Genomic DNA, 12,929 nt, shown 5'->3' with positions numbered 1-12,929 from the left:
GTAGAAACACAAATACAAGAACCGAATCCAATAAAGATATTCTTACTGCTTGTAGAAATTTAATGTCTATTGGGCTCAAATTGTGTCATGGCAGATACAATCTCTGTCTGACCATACAAGATTGAAAGTCTGCCATATTAGAATTAGGTCTTGGTGCAAGTGAAAGAAAATCCAGTTAACTATGCATAAATATATCAAGTTTCATTTTCTCATGTAGAGAGTATGAAAGCAGACAATCCAAAATTCGTGAGGCCACTTCACAATCACAAGGAACCAAGGCTTCTTCTACATTATTGCCCTTCAGCCTGGGCTGTTGATTCATGATCCAATGTGGCTGCTTGAGCTCCAGTCATTGCACTCACATTCCAACGAGCAGGAAGAAAGAAAGAGAATAAGGGCATATGCCCTCCCTTTTAGCACACTTCCCCAACTTCACACACTGAAACTTCCAAAGATCCTTCTTGGTCAGCTCTGACTCCAAAACCACACCTTGCAAAGGAGATCAGAAAATATAGTCTTTATTCCAAATGGCCATGTGTTCAACTAAAAGAAGTCAAGGATTCCATGACCAAGGGAATAGGAGAGACAAGACATTGAAAGACAAGAGTAGTTTCCCATATAACTATGTCTCCCCGCACTTTGCTCCAAACAAGATTCTAGTGGCCTAGAAAGATGCATAAATTATAGCCAGAGAGCATGTTTTAAAATAAGTGAGAAAGAAGAAAGCAAAACACAGGTAGGGATATTAAGGTAACCTCAAAATGAGGTTAATACAATAATGCCCATGATAGAGAGCCAGGTACTTGCTACAGGAAATTCATGAACTTGGTTCTCACCTTTCTAACAGCCAGCCCAACCAAGGAAGCCTGATAAGTTACACAGTTCAGTTACCACAAGATAAAAACAGGCTGGTCATTCAGGAAAAGCACAGCTATCCTGACAAGAGAGGAATTTCTCTCACGGGAAGAGTACCTGTTAATTTTCACTTGGGAGGAAGCATTTTTTAAGGGAAGAAAGATTGGTGAAGTGGAGAGGAGGCTCACAGTAGAGGACATGGTGAGAGAAGACAGTGAATAGTATTAAAATATCTTGAGTGCAGGGACATAAGTGGATGGAGATGGAAGTTCAATAAAGTAGAACGCAATGGGATTAAAGCTAGGCACAGGAGGCTGGGCTTGTCAAGCTAGTCAAATGACCCACATGAAGATGGCGCTATTCTACCGGCTCTGCTACTGATCTATCCCTTAGGTTACTCAGAATTCCCACCAGAAATGCAAAGTAGATGAGTATTTAACAAGGTCAGAGCCAGTAGGTGATAGGAGAGGTGACAGGCTTTCCATTTACCACCTGGGTCCACCAACCAGTGCTCTTGGCCACCATTTCAGCATCCTTGTCCTAGAAAAAGAGGACACAGGACAGGCTGACCCAGTGCATGGCTTCTGGGGCAGAGGGGTCTTAGGAGGCACCCAATGTTTGAAGTCCTGGCAAGCACCCCAGTTCCTCAGATTAGACCACCTTGAATAAGCAGCACAACTTTCTGATCCTTCATTTCTTCATCCATAAAGAGTGTAATAACCTTGCTCACAAAGTTATTTTGAGAATCGATCGTGAAAACACAAAATGTAAAGTTATTGTCACATAATAACAGGGACTAACTAGTCCTAGACTTACTTCTACCCTCTTAGAGCAAGTTCTCCAGGATAATATTAAATTGGAGCATTTCACTCCTTTGTTTCCCTTGCTATGCAGAATCTTTTTAGTTTGATGTAGTCCCACTTGTTTATTTTGTGTTTGTTGCCTGTATTTTTGGTGTCCTATCCATGAAATCATTGTAAGACCAATATCAAAAGGCTTTTGCCCTTTTGTGTTCTAAGAGTTTTACACTTTCAGGTCTTACGCTTATGTTTTTAATCCATTTTTAGTTGATTTTTGTGTCTAGTGTAAGATAAGGGTCCAATTTCATTCTTTTGATTAAAATAGTTTTTTTTACTATTTGTTGAAGAGACTATCCTTTCCCCATTGTGTACTCTTGGTACCACTGTTAAAGCTTAATTGACCATATGTGCATGGATTTACTTCTGGGCTCTCTATTCTGTTCCATTGGTCTATATGTCTGACTTTATGCCTATACCATACTATTTTGATTATTGTAGCTTTGTAATAAATTTTGAAATCAGGAAGTTGATGCCTCCAGCCTTGTTCTTCTTTCTCAAGATTATTTGGCTACCCCTAGTCTTTTACAGTTCTATATGAACTGTAGAATTGTTTCTCTATTTCTGAAAAAATGTCATTCGGATTTTGATAGGGATTGCACTGAATCTATAGATAGTTTTGGGTAGTATGGGCATTTTAACAATATTAAGTCTTCCAGTTCATGAACATGGGATGTCTCTCTATAAAAGGCAACCTATGAAATTGGAGAAAATATTTGCAAATCATATATCTTATAAGGGGTTAATCTGCAAAATATAGAAGGGACTCCTATAACTCAACACCAACAAAACTGAAAACCCAATTTAAAAATGGGCTAAGGACCACCTAGAGGGGTGGGATAAGGAGGGTGGGAGGGAGGGAGATGCAAGAGGGAAGAGATATGGGGATATGTGTATATGTATAGCTGACTCACTTTGTCATAAAGCAGAAACTAACACAGCATTGTAAAGCAATTATAATCCAATAAAGATGTTAAAAAAAAAAATGGGCTAAGGATTTGAAGAAACATTTCTCCAAAGAAGACATACAAATGGTCATCAGATACATGAAAAAATGTTCAATGTCATAAACCATCATGGAAATGCAAATCAAAACCACAATGATATATTACCTCACACCTGTCAGTTTGGCTATTATTAAAAAAAAAAAAAAGACAACAAATGTTGGTGAGGAAGTGGAAAATTGAAACCTTTGCACCTATCGGTGAGAATGCAAAATGGTGTAGCCACTATGAAAAAGAGCATGCAGCTTCCTCAAAAAAAGTGAAAAAGAACTACCATGTGATTCAGCAATCCCACATCTGGGTATTAATTTTAAATAATTGAAATCAGGATCTCAAAGAGATATTAGTACTTCCATGTTTGTTGCAGCATTATTCACAGTAGCCAAGGTATGGAAACAATTTAAATGTCCATCAACAGATGACTAGGTAAAGACCACGTGGTATATACATAATATTCAACCTTAAGAAAAGAAGGAAATTCTGCAAGATGTGACAACATGATGAACCTAGAAGTCATTATTCTTAGTGAAATAAGCCAGTCACAGAAAGACAAATACTGCATGATTCCACTTATATGAGGTATCAAAAATAGCCAAGTTCATAGAACCAAAGAATGGAATCATGGTTGCCAGGGGCTGTGGGAAGAGGGAAATGAGGGGTTACTGATAACAGGCATCAAGTTTCAGTTAAGTGAAATGAGTAAGTTCTAGAGCTCTGCTGTACTGACACTGTGCCTCTAGTTAACAATACTGTATTGTACACTTCAGAATTTGTTAAGAGGGTGGATATCATGTTAAGTGTTCTCACAACAATTAAACAATTTTTAAGTAAAATGGGGGGAAAAAAGATTTAGGGCAAGAGCAGTGAGCCTTAACAGGGGTAAGGGTTAATTCAGAATCCTCAAACATCCACTTTGGTCATCTGCCATAAAGATGCACCTACCTAAAAAAGTACCCTCTTTATTGCTGCAGCTCTCGAGAGGAAGGAGCTGTTTACACTCAGTGTGTAATCTTGCTTGGACCATTTTTCTCAATATGAAGGGTCCAAGATAACTGCTAATGGGAGCTCATCAATGCATCCAAATCAGAGAAAATTCAGGCAGGGCAAATCAGTCTGTAAGCTGCATCGGGCTGTGTATTATGTTTGTTTCTTCTTCACTGTATTCCCAGCACATCGAAAATAGTAGGCGATCAGTCAATATTTGAGGAGTGAATAAATATAGTAAAGAACTCTGGGAATTCAGATTTTATTCCACTTACATATGTAAGTGCATGTGGTAAACAAACAAACAAACCAAAGGAATATGTATATATATCTGTGTCCCCCCAAAATTCATGTGTTGAAGCACTAACCTCCAATGTGACGGGATTTGGAGATGGGGTCTTTGGGAGTACACAGATCATGAGGACAGAGCCCACATGAGGGGATCTGTGACCTTATAAGAAGAGACAGGAGAGAGCTCTCTCTGTCTCTCCCTGTCTCCATCATGTGGGGATACAGGAAGAAGCCAGGTAGAGAGCTCTCATCAGGATCTGAATCCCAATCTGTCAGCACCTTGATCTTGGACTTGTCAGTCTCCAAAGTACGAAAAATAAATATCTGTTGTTTAAACCACTCAGTCTATGGTATTTTGTTATAGTAGGCTGACCTGACTAAGATATATATGAATGTTATTTGGAGAAACAGTAAAACAGGCAATAGAAAGCTGGTTTTCACCAAAAGGGCCCAGGAATATGGCAAAAAAACAAACAAACAAACAAACACCTTGAATTTAACCCTAAATCAATGTACTAAATGAATGCATGATAACAAATGAAAAAAAATTACTAAAATTATCCAACAGTACCATTTGTTATTTTTTTAGAACTTTCTTTTTTTTTTACATTTGTTTGCATGGCTATTATAAACTGCAAAGACCAGTAAGCTCTGTTTTATTTTTCACACCCATAGGAAATATCCCATTCATTCATTCATTCACACATGCATTCACTTTTTTCAGTAAACAATTATTGTATGCCAGCTAAGAGCTCAAGTCCTCTCGTAGGTAATTAATGAGAAAATTAAATACTTCTGCCCTCAGAGACTTTACAGTCTCATGAAGGCAGAAGACACCTGCATAGGTAATTATAAAACAGTGGGTTAAGTATAATGGTTTGCAACAGCAGCACATAGGCTTAATACCTGGTCTACAATCAAAGAGAACAGAAAAAGGATCTCTCTAGGAAGATGAATCTTAGGTCACTCTTGAAATTCAAATAAAACAAACCTGAGGAGAGAAGTTGGAAAGAGGATGATTCTAGTAGACGGACAGTAAGTGCAAAAGCCTGAAACAAAAGCATATATTGAAACTCAAAAGAATTTCTGTACTGCTGAACAGTAGACTATTGCATGGAGGGACACAGATACCATGGCAAAGATCTGACTGAACATGTACACTGAGCATGACATATCCACTACCGCTCCTTCTTCCCAGGTCCATGGCAGGCATAGCTCACAGCATTCCCACAAAACCCCGATGCAGCCTCTGGATCCTTCTCAGCCTGGTGCTCTAGAGAGTCAATTTCAACCCGTCACAAGGCAAGATGAACTCTACTGGCCAAGTTTGCAGCAGATGATGGGGAGCCTTTGAAGGTTATAAACAGGGAAAGCACAGTAGCCAGATTTGTGATTTAAAGATCTCTGTGGCAGAACTGTAGATAGTGGATTTGGGAGATGCGGGCAAACAAAAGTGAAAGAATATTGTTTTATCTTATATATGAATCACTATAGGACATAAATTCTTCCCATAACCTATGTTCAAAAGGAAATTAAAAAGCAAGTGATACATAGGGTCTGGGCTGGCACTGTGTTTGGCCCTATGATTAACATAAATTCCAAAGGGAAGAAATTTTAAAACATTCCCTCAGAAGTTTCCACATCTTGTCTATGCTAACATTTGCTCCTGGAGGGTGAAGGTGCTAAAGTTTATTTAGAAAAAAAAATCATCTCATAATGAATGCTACCACCTTACTAAGGAGGAAAGGATGTTATTTGTAGCTACTGTTTTACCACCAGAGAGTAGAGAGCTAGGAACTTCAATAAGAAAAACTCAACAAGAAGAGAATAATAATTTAGTTTGGTCTACACCGCTGTTACAGCCAGAGCAGCTAGTCACTTTCAAAATAACCTCAACTGGGCTTGTTGAATTAAGAGACTGAGCCCTTTTTTTTTTCACCTTGTTTTATATCCCAGCAGAACTGCCACTTGTCAGTCGATTTGTTTTTAATTCCCAGGTCTCTCCGGTTTGTTTGTAGCTACTATGTTTTTTTTTCTTTTTAAGTGCATGAGGAAGGTTAGAGTTTTGATAATCCATGTCCCCCCGAAGGCTCCAGGGATGCGATGCGGGGAAGCCAACAGAGCTAAGCTGAGAGGGGACGTGTTAGCAGGAAGAAACACAAGGTAGGAAGGCCTACTCTCATTACACAGGCGAGGTTTTCCCAGGAATGCTGGGGAGGTGACAAATCAAGCAGAGGGAATCGGACATTCAACACCAGGCATTTAGCAAGAGGAGACAGGAAGAGGAGATTTCTGAGTCGGTTTTATATACAGGTAGTATTCTGCAGGCCTGAGGCGCCTGGGCCTCCTGCAAAGCATTTCATGTTTCATGGTACTTATCACTGACAAGTCTAGACTTGAGGGCAAGGACACCAGCCCGAAGAGGGCAAGGGGTGCGGGTAGGCAGAGGCAGAGCGTAGGGAATGAGGAGGGGAAACTCCTTCCTCGGGGGATTCAATAGCAAAAATGTGAAAGCAGAGCAGCGCTGGGCTCTTTCCCGAGAGAGAGAGAGGGAGAGAGAGAGAGAGAGAGAGGGAGAGAGACGTGTATTTAAAGGTATCAGAGGAGGTTGGGAGTCTGGGAACTCTGTCCCCGCCCTCTGACTATCTACCAACCGGTAACTAAAATACACTCACATTACCACTGTTTTCTGTTTCTTTTGTTTTGGGGGAGCGGCATCAAGGGAAACTGGAAGACACTATTAAGAGACACTATTAAGACGTTTAACTTCATTGATTTACGCTTTAATCTAGAAAGCAATTAAGAGGAATTTTAATGGCAGAATGTGTCCCCCTCCCTGAAAGCTATCAAAACCTGTGCAATCATTTTACTTTGCTTTCAATACATAAAATACAAACACGCTTCCTTCTCTCAAGGAACGACTGTTAAGAGTCCAGACACTTGCCGAAGCGAAGAGTGGAGGATGTCAGTTAGAGTGAAGGAAGTGACTCTGTCAATTATGCCTTCCGCCGGTGCAGGTACAGGCTGTGTCCACACAGCCAGCCATCTGGGGAGTCAGTCAGCAAACAGTCAGGGTCTACACTAAAGTGTAAACCGTCAGAGGTGAGTCTACCCGAGGCACGCGTCGGAGAGGGCTCCCTTTTCACCTCTAATCTCTCTTGAGCATTGTCGCTCACACCCTCCCCACCCGCAAATACTCTGTGACTCCCCCTATCCATCGTCTCTATAGGAGGATTCTGAGCAAGGCTCCTAGATTTCACAGAGTCCGAGAAGAGCTTCTACGGGATAAACACAGGTGTTTTTTTCTTACTAATATGAATCACCTCTCCCAACAAAACCTTAGTTGGGTATTTTTTGTTAATAAAATGACTGTGTCCATTTATAGTCTTACTAAAAACTCTCTTCCTGGAGAGAAGGAAGGAAAGAAGGAGTAGATGAAGAGACATCTCTTCTGCCACAGGTCTGCCTTCTAATGTGTAATATTGTGTAATATCTCTTCATTTCCACACCCAGGGACCTTAGTAGTAAGGCAGGTAAGATTTTTTTTTTTTTGGTTCTTGATGGTTTCTGTTTTGACAAGACCTCTTTAAAGACCTACCAGCTCAGCTGTAAAAATTTGCTCTGGATTGAAACTTGGCACTTATATTTGCAGTCCCAGAGCAGCCTTTTTTTTTTTTTTTTTTTTTTTTTTTACACTAAATTTGGACTAAATCTGTTAAGACTCTTCTCGAAATGGTGAGTGTAGAAATAAAATTCAGGAGCCTCATGAGTATCTTGATGTTTTGTGCCCCCACTACGTGAGGAAAACAGATTCTGATTTCTAAAAAACGACACATTAAAATTTCTTCCGGGACTTCCCTGTTGGCACAGTGGTTAAGAATCAGGGGACATGGGTTCAACCCCTGCTCCGGGAAGATCCCACATGCCACGGAGCAACTAAGCCCGTATGCCACAACTACTGGGCCTGCACTCTAGAGGCCGTGAGCCACAACTACTGAAGCCTGTGCGCCTAGAGCCCGTGCTCCACAACAAGAGAAACCACCACAGTGAGAAGCACGTGCACCGCAACGAAGAGTAGCCCCCGCTCGCAGCACAGCAATGAAGACCCAACGCAGCCAAAAATAAATAAATTAATTAAAAATAAATAAATTAAAAAAAATTTCTTCCTTCGGCGTGTGTCTGTGGGCAAACTTGTCTAAATAGACAATACATTCATGTACTGCAGGTGCACGAACTTCAAGCCATTTCAGATAAGGAAATGTTAAGCAAACTCCAGGCCCCCATCTCTCAATCCCCACTGGGAAGCCGACGGGCTGTGAGGCTCAGAGGAAAAAGGAAAAGCCGCGAGCGTCAGAGTCGGCCTCCTTCTCTCCATCCTGCGATGGCAGGGGACGCAGATGGGAGCCTGTGGTCCGACCAGGAGCATGGCCACCTTTAGCAGAGGCCCAGACGGAGCGGCCGCTGTTGACAGACGCTGCTCAACTTGTCAAGAGAGCAGTTTGGTTTCCTCCATCTCATGTACGTCTCTCCTGTCCGCCACCCACCAAAGGGTTAATGACGGCGATGCTATCACAACCTGCTCAGAAGCTCTTCTTTATTTCTCAGCCCAGAGACTTAGGAAAATATTTCTCTTATCTGCCTGTGTTTGGTTCACATTTTTTATTGTTTTTTACTGTATTAAAATGGTCCCCCAAGTAAAGCGTTTAAAAATGTATTGAGTGAGACGTCTCATGCCAACCCCTGTCCTCATTCCCCCAGTACTGTCACCCTGATGAGAAACCATTTACGTGGGTTTCTCCGTGATCCCTCCAAGGCTTCTTTATGCAAAAATCGAGTAAGGGAAACTATACTTTTATAGTCTTTCCTTTCATTGTACGCCATCCTGTACCCTGCCTTTTTCAGTTAACAATATTTTTCCATGTTAGAGCATAAAGACCTTCCCTGTTCATTTCTGATGCCTCCAATGTCACGTTGTGTAAACGTGGTCAGCCATCCACTTTGTCTTATGTACTTGTGCTGTTTCCAACCTTTTCTTATTACAAATATTGAAGCAATGAAGAACATGTTCTGTTTTCTGTATTCTAACCCATAAATTTATACTTGAATCTTCGTTAACTACATCATTTTGCTCTCTTCTCCAACTTTTTGAGTCTCACGTTTAGCTTACTTTCATTGTTTCATTTTTTATTGATCTAAGCATTTTATATCATGACCATTTTTCTTAGCAAAATGGCTAAATTCCAAAATTCTGATATATGTTTCATCATTATTAAATTCTGCATTTTTGGTTTACATTCCCTCTTTGACCCAAGAATTGTTCAACAGTTTTATTTTGCTTTCCAAGTGAAAGGGCCTTGTTCTAAATTGAACTGTATATTCATTGCATTGTTGCCAGATAATTTTGCTGTGCTATTTCTATATTTCTACTTCGTTGGAATTTATTGAGATTTTCTTTGTGGTTTAATTGACATGTGATCAATTTTTTGTGAAGGATGTATGAGCACTTAAAAAGTAGGGGGAGGTTTGTGCATTTGAAATATATCCAGAAGATCTAACTTACTGTGTTGTTTGGGTCTTCTTTATCATTGTTTTTTCTGGGTTTTTTTTTTGACTACTTGATATATCATACTGAGAGAGTTGAGTCTCCGCCTCTGGTTATTAGTGAACTTCTTATATCTGCTGTGGTTTCTGCCTCATGGAAGTTCCCACTGTCATTTGCTGCATGAATATTCTTAATTATTGCATCTTGTGTGAATTGTAGCCTTGAGCATTATAAGGTTTTGTTTCTGTCATTATTTATGTTCTTTGGCCTGAATTCTACCTTGTTTGACATTAAGATTATAACCTTTATTTCTATTTCTGTTTACATTTTCCTGGCATAACGTTGTCATTTTATTTCTTAATTGCTTTCAGTTTTCTCTCTTGTACACAGCATAGAGTTGTGTGTGCTTTGTAACCCAGGCTGAATTTTTTTTAAGTGAGTTAATTCTATTTTTATTTACTCATGTAACAGGTAAGTATGTACTCTCATCTGTAATATCAATTCATATTATATTTATATATGTATGTATGCATGAATATGTATGCTTAATTTTTACAGTGTGGTCCCTTTGCTCCTTTTTGTTTGCTATTGTTGGTTATTTTTCTAATATTTAGAAAGTTATTTCTTTTGTTCTTGGAATTACTTTTAAACTTTTACATAATGTCCTTAATTCCCTCTTTGCTTTAGACATTATATATTAGTTTCCTATTATAAGCAACAATTAGTTTGTAAGCTCTTCCCTTTCCTTCACCACCTAATTTGAAGCAATACAATTATTGCCTTTTACATTTGCCTTGTACTATACAATAAGCTAAAACATTTACTACCTAATTTGTCAGCTTCAGAGGATAATTTTTGACTCCCAGCTATTTCCTCTGAAGCAAGCAATGATCTTACACAACTTTCCATCTTTGTTTTCCATTCTCCCATTTTTTTGGTGTATTATTTCTACATTTTCAGAGGGTATAAAATGTATATGTTACTTTGTTACAATTATCTATAACTTTCCTTTGGTCTGAGTTTCAAAGTTAAATATATTTAATATTCACCACTAGTCCTTTTCCTAAAACCTCCCCAATCCCATCTTGGTTGGCCAAAGCTCATTCTCTAGTAGATTCCCCAGCAAGATATGTTCAAAACTGTTGGTCTTTATAACTCTGAGCAACTTGCCTGGGTATAAAATGTTCAGTTTACGCTTTTCCCCTTCGGGTGTCTTATAAATTGCTTAATGACATTTGCTATAGGATGTTGGTATTGAAAAGCTTGATGCCAACCTGATTTTCTTTCCCTTAAAAGGACTTTCCTTTACCTGGATATCATAAAAATACTTGCTTTATTTTCCAAATCAAATATTATAATCGGTTATGAGTCAGTGTTAACAGTTTGGGGTCAACTTTCACTTTCAGTATACACATTAACATCTGTTTCTTTTCAAGAAAAATGTCATGAATTATAGTCTCAATATTTGTTCTTTGCTCCACTGTGCTTATTTTCTTTTTGGGGAGTTTCAATTATAGAAATGTTAGATTCCCTTTGCCTCTCCTCTATATCATTTTCTCCACATCCATTTTTAAAATATATTTTTTATTTTTTTCCTATTGTCTCAGTTCTAATCTTCATGTTCCCAATTACTGTTCAGACCATGACTATTTCATTTTATTCTGCATAATTTAGTCTTCTTTTCTGAAATGGTCTTATTCTTCTATTGTGAGTGTGTGTGTGTGCATATATTAATGAGGCATTTTTTAAATGTTGAAATTTGGCTCTTCCAAGTGTGGCAAGGCCTATATATATATTAGTGTGAATAAAAATTAAGGCTCACCATCCCTTTCTGCACCAAGCTAAGCATTTAGCTTTAGGAATGGAAATGGTATTGTGTGGACTGATCTGAAAATCCTGTCTATTTCACAGGTGACCCACACAGGAAATTTAGTGAAATACTGTAGAATACCACAGTTATTTAATCAAAACAATTCATTAAGGCAGAGAAACAGTTTTAAAATTATAATATATGTGAAAATAATAATATATGTAAAAATGTGTGTGAAAAGTATATATGTGAAATATATATTTTTTAAGTAATTTATTTTAACTAAAAATATTTACTCACCATTCTTTTGATTGGTCAATAGTCAGTCCTTGCTTTCTGTTTTTTTCTTTTTTTTAATAAAGATTTTTTTTTTTTGATGTGGACCATTTTCAAAGTCTTTATTGAATTTGTTACAATATTGCTTCTATTTTATGTTTTGGTTTTTTGGCCCCGAGGCACGTGGGATCTTAACTCCTCAACCAGGGATCAAACCTGCACCCCCTGCATTGAAAGGTGAAGTCTTAACCACTGGACCGCCGGGGAAGTCCCAGTCGTTGCTTTCAAAATGGGTGACCAGTAATTAAGGCTCCACACCATTTTACTATTTTGTTTTTGCATGATTTGCACTCAATGCAATGTCTATGACGTCTAATTTCAGTTTCTTTAAAGTTGATGGAATGTAAGACCCCTTGGGGAACAATATGGAAGGGGGGGTTGATCTCTCAGAATTTTCCTGATATCTTACAGTCATCTCATTCACATCTAAAACAACAGCAAAGTTTCAATAATTTTTCAAATTCTTGTTGAATATTCAACTTTGCTTCCATAGGCATAGCAACATTTTTCACAGTTATATTTCATTACATCACATAATATTTAATTAAGATATATTGTTATAATAACAAAATCAGCTAGCATAAACCAACTGACTCTTAGGTCTGGAGTGAGCAGACGTGGGTGGGATACTAAAAAGCAGCCAACAGCGTACTATGGGTGGTGGCATCAGTCAGTATATTTTAAAGAAAGAGTTAAGAGCACTGGTTAATTTGGTGGGTGAGCTTTGGGCATGCCAATTAAGAGAGTTTCTGCTGCGTTGAGAGTGATATAGCTACTCCGGGGCATCCTAGGCTTTCCAGAACTTTTCACTTGTTATCAATGTGAAATAAGCCATTTCCTAGGAAGACAGCAGAGGCAGATCTCTTTTCTACTTTGCTGCTGGTTTCTACGTTTCCATGGATCCAGGATTCTGCTATTATATGCTCAGTGTTACAGAATTATGCCACTCCCCACCTCACCCCTCTGTGCTTGCTGAATGCTGAGTCCTTTCTCTGTCCAATCAGTTTTTGTGATCCTATCATTGCCACCTGCCCCAGCATCTTTATTATCTTTTTAAGAGAGTTTGTTGTGTTCAGGACCCTCTAAGACATGCTGTGGCAATTTTACTCCTTTGCTTTATTTCTCAGAATCAAGCCTACATTCAAAATGCTTTCATTGATGATTTTTCCATTTTATTTCTAAGTTGAAGTAATGAGTTTCCTTCACAAGATCATTAAGATTCATAGGTTATCACAGAGTTCTGACCTTTA

This window comes from Balaenoptera ricei, chromosome 12 (genome assembly GCF_028023285.1).
Source record: "Balaenoptera ricei isolate mBalRic1 chromosome 12, mBalRic1.hap2, whole genome shotgun sequence".
In the NCBI taxonomy this organism is placed as follows: domain Eukaryota; kingdom Metazoa; phylum Chordata; class Mammalia; order Artiodactyla; family Balaenopteridae; genus Balaenoptera; species Balaenoptera ricei.
This window is presented reverse-complemented; position numbering follows the sequence as displayed.